The sequence below is a fragment of the Triturus cristatus genome, chromosome 11 (genome assembly GCF_964204655.1).
Source record: "Triturus cristatus chromosome 11, aTriCri1.1, whole genome shotgun sequence".
Lineage (NCBI taxonomy): Eukaryota > Metazoa > Chordata > Amphibia > Caudata > Salamandridae > Triturus > Triturus cristatus.
This window is the reverse complement of record NC_140594.1, coordinates 220,204,926-220,221,427: the sequence shown is the minus strand read 5'-3', so window position 1 is coordinate 220,221,427 and position 16,502 is coordinate 220,204,926. Positions and strand designations below refer to the sequence as shown.

Genomic DNA, 16,502 nt, shown 5'->3' with positions numbered 1-16,502 from the left:
ACCTCAATGTATGTTTTTTTTAAAACTCAGAAATTCCCTTACAAGTTCACAGTAAATGTGAAGTTATGACTAGGAAATAAAACCAGCACCCTCAGGAAATTGGCCAGCTACATTTGGCTGCACAAATCATATGCATGCGCCTGACATTAAAACCATAAGTTGCCCCCAACCAGATTTCTCGTAAACTAACAACATTTCTACCAAAATCGAAGAGAACATTACAGAACTTCATTAAATAACAACACTTATCTAAACACAGAAATGATGCTGTATGCATGCTGGTGCCACTGATGATGTAAATGGTAAGGTGGCCTTTGACATCACTAGGGTTGTCTTCTTGATGGCATCTATCAAGTGTGAAATCATGAGCAGTCCATTTGGGAAACAACGTGGTTTACAAGGTGGGAACACTAGTTTTCTTTTGTGTAGCTAACATTTACTGGTTAATTCCAGGAGTTTTTCAGTTTTATTTCATAACCATATCTCCCCTTTAACACTTTTTCAAAGGGATTTTCTGTGTTTTTGTTAAACCTACCATAACATATTATGAGAAGAATTAATAAAGTAGCTCGATTTAAGCTTTTTCATTAAATGTTATTTTTTTTAAATTATATTCTACGTGTACCTTCTATTCAACCAAACTCCCAACTACCCACTGCCTTCAACTATGCAGAGTGATGTTTGCGGTAGGGCTTGGCTGTTTGCCAAGCACTTTGCCTTATCTCTTGTTCACCCAACTCCAGCTGTTCATGACCTTTAGCCATGCGTGACTGGGATTGCCCTTCAGCCAGGCCCTGTACCAAAACACCCATTGGTTTATCCAAGTGTTACTAGATCTTTGCCTTAAGCCTTTCTGGGGGCAGATATCCAATACCCTGCCTAGGAGTGTATGATGCTCCTGCAAGCAAATCTCTTATTCCTTCTTTGTCACTTTTTTTTAGGATGCAGGCTTCAGTGCCTGACATCCTATAATGTGCTATACAAACAAATGATGAACGGAATGCTGAATAAATCATGCATTCACCCCCAGTCAAGAGATCTGGGTTAAATCCATTGTTCTTTTGCTCACCATGCCACCCCAGTTTAGACCCAGCCATATGCAAATCAGTCTGACCCTGTGCCTCACGGGAACAGTCCAGACCGAACTGCCAAGCCAGGTCCTCCCTGGACTGGAAACAAGCATCCTGGGACCGGTTTCTTGGTATTACCCTTCACCAGCCAGGCTAGCTTGAATCCAGTGGCACAGTGAACAAGGGACCCACGTCTGGGCATACCCGTCCCACTTAGAGTGAAAAGTGCTACGCAAACAAATGATGGATGGAAAGCTGAATAAATCATACATTCACCCCCAGTCAAGAGATCTGGGTTAAAGCCATTGTTCTTTTGCTCACCACGCCACCCCAGTTTAGACCCAGCCATATGCAAATCAGTCTTAACCCTGTGCCTCATGGGAACAGTCCAGACCGAACTGCAAAGCCAGGTCTTTCCTGGACCGGAAACAAGCATCCTGGGTCCTGTTTCTGGGTATTACCCTTCATCAGCCAGGCTAGCTTGAATCCAGTGACAATACTGTGCTAAAGTGTGTATCTCGTGATCCAAGGTTTACCAAACCCCTCATCTCCCCTTTCCTCCGTGTTTTGCCCCGTATGTGTATGAAAAACATGATCAGTCTCCATTCCCAGCATGCATATGCTCTTCGATTTATTTTTAGGAGGCAAAAAATACGAGGCTCATAAAATCAGGTACATTACACCATCTGCAGATTTGCATTTTGAAATAAGACCTGTCACATAAACCATTGCTACATGTCTTCGGAAGAAGTTCATAAAATGATGAGCAACCATCGTTCACCATTGCTTAAAATGTCAATGTTTTCCCAGTGTCGCTGTTGAGAGAGGAAAAAAGAGCCAGAAATGCACATCATATCATAACCAAAATGCCTGCAATACATTGGTGTTTCTAACGATACACAGACAACAGGTATCCTTCCTCAATCAGAGCATGCGCCCCACCGCTGTGATACCCTTTAATTCCACAGGGAATGTGCAGATACTTTCAAAATGTGTCAGAGGAAGAGCTACATAACCAACAGTGTTTCTACCTGCGAAAATGGCAATCAGGGCACTTTACCGTGCAAGCGCAGCACTTTATTATAACTGAAGTGATATTGAGATGCATGTTCAACATTACCAAATCTGCACTTTTTTAAGCAGGGGTCATCTTTCCCATCCTAAAGCCGTATTTTTAGGACCTTCCCTTAAACATCAGTAGTGAGAGTCCTGCAGGCACGCAACTTCAAATGATGGAGCAATCTGATTGGAGAAGAGAGATTTTTTTCCGTTTTGTCATCTTGTCGCCGAGGGAGCAAGTGGCTCCCGATAGTCCCACGGGAGATCTGATTGGCTCGCTGCAACATAAGGAGAAATGTTGTGCCCACCTTTCAGGACAAGTGACCCAGTCCCCGTGTCCTGGAAATTAAGTAAAAATAAGGTGTAAGTAGCAGGGTATGTGTATCCTGACTCCCTGGACCTTATTGAGGGGGAACCAGAGGCTTCCACCCTGGGGCCAATTTGTTATTTTATTTGAATTGCCGCTATCCTGTGGGACTCTCCCAGCCAGTGGGACTGCTCTGGTCTCGAGTCCCAAGGAAGTGCAGGGCCGTGCTGACTCCTGCAAGAAACCTGCCGGTTTAGAAAATCATTTATAAAAGGGTGGGGTGAGTGTCTGAGGTGGGTTGGCCACATATGGGCAGTTTGCCCTGTGGCTAACCCGTGCCGTGCACAGCGCAGCCGATGCCTGTGTATGGCAGGGCGCCCGCGGAGTGGGCCCAGGGCCTGGCCAAAGCTGAATGTCAAATCTACTTTTTGAAACATAAGTTGGATGTACCTTTAGTTCTTCTTAGATTTGGTGACTCCAACATTTTTATTTTAATATTTAGTATTTGGGGTCAGGAGGACATCTAGGTCGCTCTCCTTTTGAAGAGGACTGTATGAGGTTCTTTCGCTGCCATCATCATCATCACGACTCGTGTGCTGTTCATATTGTGGCAATAAACAGAGTGGATCCGGGGTCTTCAGTAAACATAGCTATGGATGTAACTGTGTGACTGTGCAACCATGCTGCACCCGCTCCACATGGGCAGGAAGCAGTCCTAGGGCACAGTGTGAGAGTACAAACACACTGACATGCACGCACACATACAAACAGAGTCACAAAAACGCACACAGAAAGACTTAGACGCATGCACACACAGGTAAACACACCCAAATGTATGCTCACATTCATGGACGCACAGCTACACATGTGCAGGCCCACAAAGGTGCGGACGCCCGCTTACATGCATGCATACACACACACAATTAAGGTGGCACCCAATATTGTGACGTTGACGAGTTGTGTATGAATAATCCCCAATAAATAAGATTTTGAGGCTCGGTGGTAAAAGTAGCACGATACATGGCACGGAAACTTGGCGCAATCAGTCACTCCACTTAGACATAATGTATCCTATAACCAGGCACGAAAGGCAGTTTACTGTCTATTTATATTATCACACGTCTACTCATCACATATAAAGATATCAACGACAGCACGTCATCGCCTTCCTGAGGTTGCGCTGCACCACTGCTGCCCTTCAAACCCCCACAAGCACCTTCCCAAAACCCAAGTTTGTTTTGTTGACTCTAGGATTTGGCGCACATGTTGACTGAAAACTTACACCCAAGGCAATTGTTGTACACAATACAGCGGGTATTTTTAGCAGGCGCATTCCACTTGCCACTCTGAAGCATCCCTCTAAGCCGGACACTCTGTCCTTCTCATCCCCGATGACTGACAGCTGAATGCCAGGGCTAAAGCTAATTGCTACCCATGACCTGGCTGCCAGCTCCTCACTCATTAAGCCCCAGCAGCCGCCCCACAGGTGCCTCCATCTGGGTGATTAACACAAGAATGTCACATCTTTGCAAAGAAGGGCCCCCGTGGCCTCTGGTGACGGACACACACACATACGCAGCCCGCATTTACACGGACATATGTTAATCCAGCCACACCACGTGACACCCGCCCTACCTTTAAAAACTGATGGAAATGAACCCCTGCCAGCGCGAGCCCAGCTTCCCCACAAGGTGGTACGGCGTCCTGCGGAGGGTTCCTCGCGCGTGCGCACGCACGCAGCAGCCCAGTGCAGCGCACCGGCGTGGGCTTAAAATGGTTACAAGACGCAGCATTAATTGGGCGTCTCGTCTCCGGTTTCAGGCGGCTGGCAGCCAGGATTGTTTTCCCAGGTGAGGAGCAGGTCTCACAAAAGAATCATGCCTCGAAGGCTCTGGGAGAAAAAGAAAAACAGCATCTCCAGAACAAAATGGCGGGTGCAAAAAGTGTACACTTGTGAGTGGCTGGGAGAGTTTGAACATGATGTGTCGCACCTGGGTGAACTCCGTGGCCCACCAGGCTACAGAATGGTCTGATTAATCTTCATTACTAGTAGTACTACTTGTACTCGGGATAGTCATTACTTATGCGGTGACCCCCCATAAGAAATGGCTGAAATGAGGACAAGAGATGCAGAGGTAATGACTGTATTACTTGCCAATAATCTTCATTACTCTTGGCCGTACTTCTACTCGTACCAGTCATTACTTATGAGGTGAGCCCCCATACATAATAACTGGTAGGAAGAACAGTGATGCTGAGGTAATGTGGGTGCACCTAAGGCTATCCGAATGACGGGTGCTTATTCCGACGGATAGTTGTTGAATGCATTTGAGAGATGCAGGCCTCCTGCAGATGCACAGTTTCACTGTGGGCAAAATAAGCAAAGCCCCAGATTACTTTAGCCACTAAAAAGTGTACGGCTCCGTAACCGCATTTCTGTGACTCCATGAGCAACCCTACGGCATCCATTAAGCACTTCAAGTGCCAGCTGGAAAACTGTACCAAAGGGAGCGAAAGTGATTTGCTGCGCATGAATGACAGCAGGGGGCCCGATGACTTGAAAGCGAGGCCACACCTACTCATTTCCATGGATGGCACAATTTGAGGGGGGAGGGGTGTTACAAGCCTACAGGTATAAGTGACCTAAAACGAACATGCCAGCATTAATATCTTCAAATTATTTATAAAATACATCTATATGCTCTCGGTAACAGTATTTCTTGCTTCAGGGAAAATGCTAACCTAATTTCTACCCGCATCTATGGTAGTGACATCTGGAAGTGGAAAAAACTCCTGGCATAAACTCAATACCGAGAAAATTGGGATTCTCCTGAGGGTACTTCCCTTTCTACTCTCTCTCTCGCTTCTCCCTGTCGCTTTAATATAAATATATATCTATTAAAGAGAGAGAGAGAAAAGATATATATATATATATCCACAATACAGTCCTCAATCCCGGTTCGACCCTAGCAGGGTCGGTGTGCATTACAAAGCGCGAAGTACCCTGTGTTTCATATGCCTCCCAAATCCGGAATATATATATCTATATATCCCACTTGGTCATTATAGGACCTAGATACGGTAAGACGTTTATTTTAAGGTTTACTATTAACTTTTGGTGCCGTTTGATGAATCTTCACAAAATAAAAAAATAAAAAATAAATCCACCTCAGTTTCTATCTTTCTCATGCCCTCACCATGCCCTGCTTATGACCTCACATATTAAACAGATAGATAGATAGATAGATAGATAGATAGATAGATAGATAGATAGATAGATATCTTTCAGCAAAGAGGTGAAGACACAGGTCTTTAAAGAACTATACATTGCAAATAGTCCAGCTCCCCTCTTAAAAACCAGCACCTCTCAAATAGATTCAGACTGCAATTGTACCTCTTCCTTGGAGCCTGTACAGTGCTCTACTGCCTTTCGGCTGGGTTTACGCTATACAACTGATCATATACATATATACATTTGTGAGAGTGCTCCAATTTTGTACTTCCACAAAAAGTATTTTTAGGTAAAAATATATTAAATATTTAGTACTGGGTTAGTCCATGCTAATAATGCGTGGCTTGTCAAGTAAGAAATTATTGACTCTTGCTCATTTGAAAATCATGACCTTTTATTCTGTTCCAATACTTTTCCTCAACTTGCCTGATTAAAACACTCATTTGTCATGGGCTTTCAATCTCCTGCTTTATACAAGCTCTCGATTCTGCTCGGAATTTGCGCTGTAAAGCACTATAACCTAACTTAACGAGCAGCGTCATTCCACCAAACTTGTAGTGATAGTGGAAGTAACGTCACATACCTTCGTCACCTATGGATGACAGACAGGAAGTGACATCACAATCCCTCCCTTCTCATGATGGCTGCTGTTTGTTTTCTTGAATACTAAAGCATTGAAACAATAGCCTATTATTTGGCAATGACCTATAATAGGCAGAAACAACCATATTTAAAACTTGAAAAAGCCAAAAGTATTTTTACTTCTAAAAGATCACTGGTCGATGGGTTCAATCTGAAAGGCTGCCAGCTGCATCACGGGGTAACGACAGATCCTACTACCTGTTCACAAACGCTGTCCCTCGATATAACACACTTTTTTGCTTGAAGTTGTGTGCTTTCAATTTAAGATGTTTTTTCCCGTAACAAGCCCGTGGCAGACACTGGAGAGTGCATAAATAAGATCATTAAAAGTAAACTTAGTACACAAAAAAGACTTAACAGCAAAACCACATAGTAAATCATAATTGTCGAAAGCCCAAAGAATCCTAATGTGACACCTATCTACACGTTTCAAGGTATTGAAATCTGCAGTATTAACAGTTTAGCTGTACATAAGCTGTAACCTCCCAATTCATTGAGATGTGGAGCCTTTCCAAATTGCTGGAGGCTAGACACCGGTCTCCAGTTCGCTTGAAGCTGGAACCTATGCAATTAGCTGGAAGCTGGACCGTGTCCAATTCTTTGGGAGTTGGGATGCAGCCAATTCTCTCTTGAAGCTGGGGCCTTTCCAATTCCCTGGGAGCAGAGACTTTTCCGGTTCTCTGGGAGCAGGAACCTTTCCAATTTTGTTGAAGTTAGAGCCTTTCCAATTCTCTGGGTGCAGGAGCATTTCCAGCTCTCTTGGAGAAGGGACCTTTCCAGTTCTCAGGGAGCAGGAACCTCTCCAAATTTCTTGAAACTAGTGCCTTTTGAATTTTCTGGGAGCAGGCACATTTCCAGTTCTCTGTGAGCGGGGACCTTTCCACTTTTCTTGAAACTAGGGCCTTTCCAATTTTCTGGGAGCAAGCACCGTTCCAATTATCTGGGAGCAGGGATCTTTCCAGATCTCTGGGAACAGGGGCCTTTCCAATTTTCTTGAAGATATGGCCTTTCCAATATTCTGGGAGCAAGCACCTTTCCAATTCTCTGAAAGCAGGTACCCTTCCAGTTTTCTGGGAACTTTCCCATTTTCTTGAAGTTAGGCCTTTTCTAACTTTCTGGGAGTAAGCACCTTTCCAATTCTCTGGGAGCAGGAGCGTTTCCAGTTTTCTGGAAACTTTCCAATTTTCTTGAAGTTAGGCCTTTTCCAACTTTCTGGGAGCAAGCACCTGTCCAATGCTCAGAAAGCAGGCACCTTTCCAGTTTTCTGGGAACTTTCCAAATTTCTTGAAACTAGGCCTTTTCCAACTTTCTCGGAGTAAGCACCTTTGCAATTCTCTGGGAGCATGGTCCTTTCCAGCTCTCTGGGAGAAGGGGCCTTTCCATCATCCTAGGAGCGCCTTTCCAATTAGTAATCCGTTGAGATTTGAAGACAGTGGAAGTATTTCATGACAAATGGAAAGTAGGCCAGTGAGTGACTAGGAACAAACGTGGAGTCATCCTGACCAGATAGTATGAGTAGCGTGCCCCTTAGGTGTGCATTAGCATCTCTGTATTATTAAAAGATCTAGAACTTTCCAAAGGAGATTTATGACCTAATAGCAAACAAAGACGTTTTGTCTGATAGCAAAGTACATAATGGATAAGGCAGAGGTGTGGAAGCAGAAGAACACTATGTTTTTTGATTAGATGGTGTGTACAGGTGTACGGTTTTACTTTGCTCAGATCCAAAGTTGCATACATGCACTGCCCTTGAGAACAAGCACAGAATGACAGATAACAGTGGTACACTTATGAAAGGAAATTCAATTCAACATCCAACATCACTATGCTGATATTTGTCTTCCAAAAATTAACCTGTTACCACCCAGAGAGGACTGTGAGCTATCATGGCTGTGCCATGCTTGAGCCGGTGTATTTTGAGGCATCCTGGCCAGTTCTATAGAATGATCTTGATGTAGAGCCGTGCGTCGTCCTCTGCGTGCCCTGAGGAGCAAGACCTAATTCTGCCTCCCGCACTCAGCGGAGATGAGCCTCCGTCTTCCGTTTCCTGCCCAGGTGATTGGGCGGGTTTCTGCACGCTCGTTTTACATCAAGATGAATTCAGCTTGATTACTGCGTGACTGGAAACCAAGAGCAATCCTTCGCTAGACTACAACCTCCGGCTGTAATCAGAAAATATTTAATCAAAGGCTGCACCGCTAATTATTAAGGCATTCACTAGCTAAATAGCAATTACCGTATCTTGCAGCAGGAACGTCATGAATAACATGAACCACAAGACATCGCCTTGAAGGGGCTGGGGAGGGCGGAGCCTATGGAGATAGACCAGGCAGGTCTTTCAAGAACTGAGGGGAAATCTGGTTTTCATTATTGTCTCATCCTAGCTCCAGGTATTCAATAATAAATACAAAAATACAATAAGAATGATGAGAACAAGAGTGAATTAAGGCATTTCTATAGCAAGCGTAGAGGATTGCAGCACATTGAGGTGCTGGCGAAACTGCCTCCAGGCACTTACTTTGTCCGGCTACCAAACACAGTGCCATAGATCTGCTTGGCAGCGAAAACTTAAATATATTTTTATTTATACAGCATTAATGCTAGCCTTTGTGTTTTTTCTAAGAACGAAGAACGATCAGTTTTAGCATATAAGGCAAATGATGCACATGGAAATAAAACAAATCGCTCAGGATCAATCAGTTTGATAGAGCGGTAAGCCAGGATTAAAATCTAGGTGTCCTCACTCCAGTGAGGACAATATTGCCAATAGACCATGACTCTATTTTATCATGAGTTTTTACTTGAACAGTTCTGTTCAGTAAAATTGTAAACCTATTCTTCTGCAATATCATCTTGCATAGGTTTGTGTTTTCTGAATATAATCATCGAAAACCTGCATTTTTTAATATTGGCAAAGTTGAAAATACGATTTTGAAAACTCCTTTCACTATACCTATATGGATTTGACTTTTGACTAATCATCTGTAGCACATCTCCACAGGACCATTGCAAACATCTTGTAAGGGCTTCAGAAGCCCTGGCACATTACCAATTGAATATCTATTGCACAGCCTGTCTTCTGGGAACACCCCATATGCAAATCTTGCTGTGTTGCACTAATGGTAAAAACCCGTTCGTTAAACAGATCAGACTCCACATGTTCAGCTTCCAAATGCTTCAAACTTCAGCTATCCATCTTCAGTGTAATGCAGCTGCATGCAAAGAAAAGCTTGAAAACTAAGCACAATTCACAAGTTACCTGTTTTTGAATTTTGAAAAGCACCATCTTAAATTTGCAAGTGCCTGCCTTTATTTATCTTTTAAAAAAAATACAATTGAGATATTTGGCGGGCAAAAAATATTGGTGAAAAACATGCACTGCGTAGTGAAGTCAAAATTAAATATACCCTGTAACATGAACAGACAGCTAATGAAGGAAGCAGTGACTTTACCCAAATAAAGGCTTACAAATATATGTCAGTGTGTTCAGGACTGTTGCAAGGCCTGTCTGTCCTATTCTACATTATGTACAAAGCCTTTTATAGATTGCACCCTATAGACTTCGCTTCCCGCCAAGCTTTTGGTCCCTTGTCCTTAATCTAGATGGAAATGTAAACGGTCACAGTTTTTTCTCAAAGTCTGCCTTGGATTTGGCCCTCGTTGGACCAAAATGGACACCCCTGCAATATGGGGCCCATTTTTATTTTTTTTATTTAACCAACATTTATGAAACGCTTTGGCTTTTCTAGCATAACGGCTCTAAAATTGTGTAGATTCCAAAGTCAAAACTTTAAAGCTCCTTGATCCTGAAGTGGTACAGCTAATCATTTGAAATTCACAAAAAATACTAAATTCAGAAAAATGTTATCCCCGTTATTTCCCTCCAACTGTACAGTTTGTTTTATGGTCTTTTTCAACAGATCAAGACATTCTATGTAATGTATCTAAAATGCATCAATCATCACTTTTAATACTTTACCCTCCCAATGGGCAGGCCTCATGCATGAGGAAAGTCGCCCTTCAGAGTGTATGGAGTTGTGTCCTGTGCTGATTTCCACAATTTTTAGTTATTTGACGAATAAGATGGTCTCCCCAATGTAATAAATTGCACACCCCACAGCACCGACAATTTTTCCTTTCCGTTCAGAAATTAATGAAATGATCGTACATATTTTTCAACACCTGTGAATATTTGGGAGTTTTTACTTGGACATGATATTTTGTTATGTAAGACATTTCAAATCTAATGGCAAGTCACTACTTTATTTTACAGAGTTTTATATAGCGCAAACTTGACCCGCATCGGGTATCAGACCGCTTTACATAGCACCAGTTGCGTCACACGGAGGACACATTCATTTTTGTTAGGCACCGGAGATTACATGATTTGCCCAGAATCAGAGGATGGTCAGCGTCATTCCCGAGACTCGAACCCAGTTCCCTAGATTCGAGGTTGACCGCCCTAGCCGTTAGGCCAACTCCTCTTCTCTCTACTTATGTGAAAAAATACAAACCAATACGCTTTTCCTAGGACAATCAAATAAATAATTCACCTGAAAAGTCTTTGCAAATATTGAGACCAGTGGCATAATATCTGCGAATGTCACACTATTTGATTGCAAATATTAGTGATCTCCGAGGGCGACCGGTGAAGCCTGACTGGGCGTATTTGCATTTCTGTGCCCTAGCATTAAGGTGCGTTCTGCCTTATCCTGTTCCATTGCAGCATCTCTTCTCTGTGCAAAGGGACAAACAACCAGTGTCAGTCAGTGAATTTCACAGGATTTTTTTTGTGACATTACAATTTACAAGTCCTTGCAAATCTGTTTCTATGGCTTTCCAGTGGCTCTCAGTGCTCATTTGCACACGCCCTGCTTTACTAACAAGCTCAGCCCATCAACTCAAGTAAGCGTACTAGCAGCCAGGTGCACAACCTGATGCCAAATATCAGTAAAGGGTTTCCGAAATATTTTTCACCTTTATATATTTTCTAAATATGTAAATTAAGCTTAAAGTTACAAGTAAAAGTGATATGGACAATCCTTAAACGATTAACAACGACCCAATAAGGAAGGTAATGAAATAAAGGCAACTGGTCGTGGATACAAATGCCTATAAGGTATGGATTATAAGCAGGGATTAGTCAAAACAGAGTGTAGAATAGATTTTTTAGGTTTATTTGGAGCACCGAAAGTAACTTCACAGCAGTCAGGAATTAGTTGGTTAATGAGAAGGTCAAGACAAGAAACACAGGTCTTGTATGAACAAATTAAAAGCAACGACTCTTAAGAAGTCGATAATCCTAGGATATCGTAAAAAATAAGCATTAAATGACAAGTAGCATATGTGTATCACAGACTTTGATAAGTAGAGAAATACAACCCATCAACAAAAACAACAAGGCAAGAGACAAACATTGATTTATGGAGATGTTTATGACCTCAATTCTGGGATGAGATTCTTCACCTAGCCTCAAGTGAAGTAATTTCTTGAAAATTAATCTTCATTCCCTTTGATGATCTGAACATGGCTAGAGGGCGTTCCAGAGCACATGACCTTAGGGCAAAAAAATAGGGCGAGGGGTGGCATTGATTAGCCAGTGGTTCCTCTTATTTCAAGCCAGATCTACCGGAGTGCTATTTTAAGCATCAATCAGCGGAACCCCCTTAAATAAGATATTGATGAAAACCGCTGCAATCAGCCTTAGGGGGAGCAAGTTAACCGCAGCTGCTAAAACGAGAGGGATTCATCCGTTAAAGGCAATAGTACGAGTTAAGGCAAAAACGCAACCTCCCTTGACATAAAATAGACCTGGCAGATCTGCTAATCATCAAATTAGATTTTCCGCTACAGTTGATTCTGCATAGGAAAGCTGTTCCGTTGGGCGGGGGCGGGGGCCAATGCAACATTCAACAACACGCTCCCTCACTTTGAATTTCATCTGTTTTTCCCGGTGATGAACATTCTCCAGGAAAAAATAAACAATGCCATTAATGAGATTTCTGTGACTACCTAAAAAAAAGAATGTAGTTGCTACTATTTATTTTAGATTACAACTAAGAAATGTGGGGGCTTTAAACAACAAATATAACTTGCCTCTTTACATTAGATAGCCACATTGTTTTTTTATTTTGTCATCAAGGCACATTCACACTCTATCCCATTTTCCCTAGATCTCTGTCCCAAACATCGCCTCTTTCCCAAGGATGACTTATACACCCCCAGAATGTAGCCTTTTCAAACCATTTGATATATGGAATCTTAGTAGCAAATATGGGCATTGTGACCCAAACACTAACTCTCTTCGTCAATATAGCTTCTATAGCACAATGATTGACTCCTTATCAATAAAACGGACTCTTTACCCCGGATTGACTATCCTAAAGATGGATTACATTTTCTGAAGGTAGAGTCACAAACTCACTGCCGACATCTGTGAGTGACCTGTAGCTTTCAAGTGTAATTCCTGAAAGGGCCAACCAACCCTTTCATCCTTATGTGGTTGAAAAACAGTGTGCCATTTTAAAATAGTATGAAAAAGCCAATTGTTACTTGCAGGGCTTAGAAACAGCAACCCTGTGCTATTTAGTGCTCTATAAAGGGGAACTATTTATATCATTAATCTCAAATATGGGCTTTCTCTCCTGAAAACATATTCTCCATTTCAGGAGCAGGATCCTTATTCTAAAGGGCGCATTTTGCACTAGAGTTGAGGTCTTCATCCACGAGAGGACTCTTCAACCCAGAGACGGCCTCTACATCATAGGGGCATAGTCCCCGCTGCTTAATATGATATCATTGTCTCACGGTCAGCATCTTGTGCTTATTAAGGTAATGCTCCTGCAGGGAGTAGGGGACAGAAGTATAGGGAAATTAACCTGTTGTTGAGGGTATGGACGCTTTGAAAATAAAATAAAAACAAATTGGCATTCAAGGGCTGAGAGGGTTGTGGGCAATGGGGCAGCAGGACCTACAGGGTGGTATAGGGGAGATGTTCTCCCATACCCCATGTGAGAGTTGTGATAGTAGGCCAGAATAACTATTCATAGATTGATATAAGGGCCTTAAGGGGTATAGTTTCAAGGATTTATTTCTCCTCAATAAAACATTGAGAATACATTATTTTTAGGTCTGGTATTAGCCAAGACCTCTTGATTTTACCAAGTTATAGGGGCTTTTAGGCACCCCTCTTCATTCATTGATCTGTTATTGTCATTGATTTTTGATTCCACCCTCTGCAGTATGCAGCATGAGGCAGCCCACTTCAGCCACTGGCTAACTTCGCTGTGCGCGGTGGCATTCTTCACTTGCACAAGGGGCACATCCAAGTAGATCCCTTCAGTTTCAGGGACTACTATGGCATGGTGTGCTTTCTCAGACCAAAAAAGATTTTTGCTTTTAATCAATGTATTTTCCAGATTGACGAACCCTCGGAAGTTCCCCCAATAATAATAAAGTTGTGTAAAAACCATTAAAAAACTAAACACACATTGACTAAGCCAAAAGACTGGCAGTCAACACAAGAATGAATGGCTTTTTCACTGCTTGTGTATTTTTTTTTTAACTCGACATTTTAGCATTTAAATTGGCAAATCATGTAACTCATAACATTTTCATACAACATGTAAATCACAACATTTTCACATAACTTTTATGGCTCTACATTTACATACAGTACATTTTAGCTTGAAATCTTTCTTTACATACATCCCAGTATCTGAATGGTTCTGACTTTTTTAATGGATTTATTTATTTTTTGGAAATAAGTAATATTTTGTCCCAAAAAAGAAGCACTCTCTTGTTGTCTCACGAGGCTTCATGGTAGGTTTTCAAACAGAACAAAATCATGGACGTCATTTAGGGGTCGCTAGGGGTCGCAGCTGCGACCCCTGGCTTGCCCATTGCTCCCCCTGGCACAGCCTTTGCGACACCTGGCCTCGGAGGTAGCAAAATCCGTGCCTGGAACACAGGATCAGCTCTTCCTAATGGACTTCGCTTGGAGCTCCATTTTCCTGGTTTTCTGTGAAATATTTTATTACACAAATAGTGAATAATATTATTCATTATTAGTGTAATACAAATGGAGTATACTGGGTGAGAATATGGCCCTATCTGACACCTAAGGTACGTAAAAAATGCTTTTAAATGTGAGTCAAACTAAAGGCCAGATGGTGTGTGATGTCACTTCCTCTGCCCCTTGCATTTTGGTGAATTGACGCCCATGAACAAATTAAGCTAGTTTTTAGATAAATTCCTTAGGTTATCAAACTTCTGCCTCATAGCACAGGGGTTTGTGGCCGACACCCTCATCAGAGGGCTAGCACATAAAACATTTACGTTGACGGGTAGCCGGCAGCCTTTGCATTTTCCCGCATGTCCCTTCAGCTACACACGCGGAGTTTGCCAGCATTACAGCTCCATCCAACACAAAAGCCCGATCAGTCCTGTAAATCCATTTGTGACTGCAAGCTCTGTTCTGCTGATGGGAGCAGTTCCCATGCTTACACTGAGCTGCAAACACTGCACAATCATTTGATCCTCCAGTTTTGTGGACAAGGGCACAACAATTGTCATATCCGCAGCCCGCCTAATTCTTTTTGTATGGGGCGAAAAGTGTGGGTGGAATGGCACACAAAAGCTGACTGGAGGCCCGATTGTGCTTCGCTCATACTTTGTAGGAGACAATTGAATCAGCTGATGGAAATTGGAGGCTGATGGTCCCTTGCTAATCATTGGCTTAGCGAGCTCCATCTGCATTCGAGCTAATTCCGATCCGGCAGATCCGATTTAGTTCAAGCCGCTTCAGCCCTTCTTCAATAATAGAACACTCAGCAGTTTCACTACCTGCTCAACCTGGCAAAGGCATCCTCAGAGAAGCCTCAGCAATATGGCACCAGAGGGAGACGATTGCACGGCACGTCCGTCACCTACACGGTCGCCGTCTTCCATGGCCCGCTGTCCTGCAAGAGCTCAGATTATGATAGGCATTTAGAAAGAAATCATATGTTCAGGGCTTTCACTGCTTCCTGCAGGCACAGGGGCATCTCTACTGTTGATACTTGTGTGCCCAGCCTCAGATTTTGGGATTGCAAGGTTAGACGCCCAATTAGAGGAAGGACCACTGTTAAGCGGTGTTTGCAGTGTCAAAAATTACTGTGAGCTACATTTTAAAGCAGTTGTGTTCATACAGTCTGTTCTTGGTGATAATCCTTCCCAAGGAAGTGTCATGCCCTAATAATAGGAATTGTAACTATCTACAAATGGATTTCAGTACAGCATGAGAAATCACACATTATACATTTTATTCTGCCACATAAAATACATTTAATGTAAATGGGCCTTCAAAATTGACATACTTCTAGCAAATTTGCTGAAGCAGGGTCCGACGTCAAAGCCACATTCTCAGCACATTATACATAGCAGAGCCTACAATGGCTTCAGTAGCAGGAAAAATATTTGCTGTTGAACCGAGGACATCTTGACAGATACAGACTAGTGAATTTGGAAGATTTGCAAAACTGTCTTCTGGGGCACTCTAGGTGCAGGAGGGCGGGCGTTCTTCTGATAGGTTCTAGTGTCGCGTGAATCCTGATTAGGGGTGGGAGAGCTTAAAATAGTGTAATCGTATTCCACTTACGGAAGGTTTCTCCCTCCATCCTGTCCTATTTGCAATAATGATTTGACAAGGCCGACTGGCAAAGTAAGGCTGCTTGAGGTAATGCATGCTGTTAATCAGAGAGCGCCTCTATTTCAAGCCGGCGTGCCGACTGCGCGGGTCCTTGACAGCTTCTAAACCCTCCGGAACATTCCGCACAGTGAGTTAACGCCCCGGACATCTGACAATGACGTCTGATTTAAATTCATTCTACTCATCTTCTGCACAATCTGCATTAGAGCTTTGGAATGCTGAGAGCTCAATTGAAGACAATGGAATGGCAGAGGGTAATAATAATGGCTGGTGGAGCACGCCAACCCCCGCCAGTCGAATTTTCTAATAGCATTATAGCCTTCTGCCTCAATGTATACCGCTTATGTGCCCTCTCTCGTGTTCAGGCCCTTGTCTATGACTCGAGACTTCGATTTGGCGAAAGGGCAATTAACCAACTGTTATAGCACTCAGCAGTTGGATATAGGCTCCCTCTTTTCCATTTTTACAGATTTTTACAGATAGATACAGAGAAAAAACATAGTG

General features: G+C 42.8%; 1 protein-coding gene across 3 annotated transcripts in view; it reads right to left on the bottom strand.

Moving 5' to 3' along the window:
- FAM222A (family with sequence similarity 222 member A) overlaps positions 1 to 16,502 on the bottom strand; it is a 218,864-nt gene that overhangs the window by 105,426 nt on the left and 96,936 nt on the right. The window contains exon 1 of one of the 3 annotated variants that reach the window (XM_085633411.1): positions 4,072 to 4,178. The exons of the other annotated variants lie outside the window; for them this stretch is intronic. The gene's annotated coding sequence lies outside the window, so the exon portion shown is untranslated. Of the gene's footprint in view, positions 1 to 4,071; positions 4,179 to 16,502 lie in introns of those variants that run through there. 3 annotated transcript variants of the gene reach the window in all.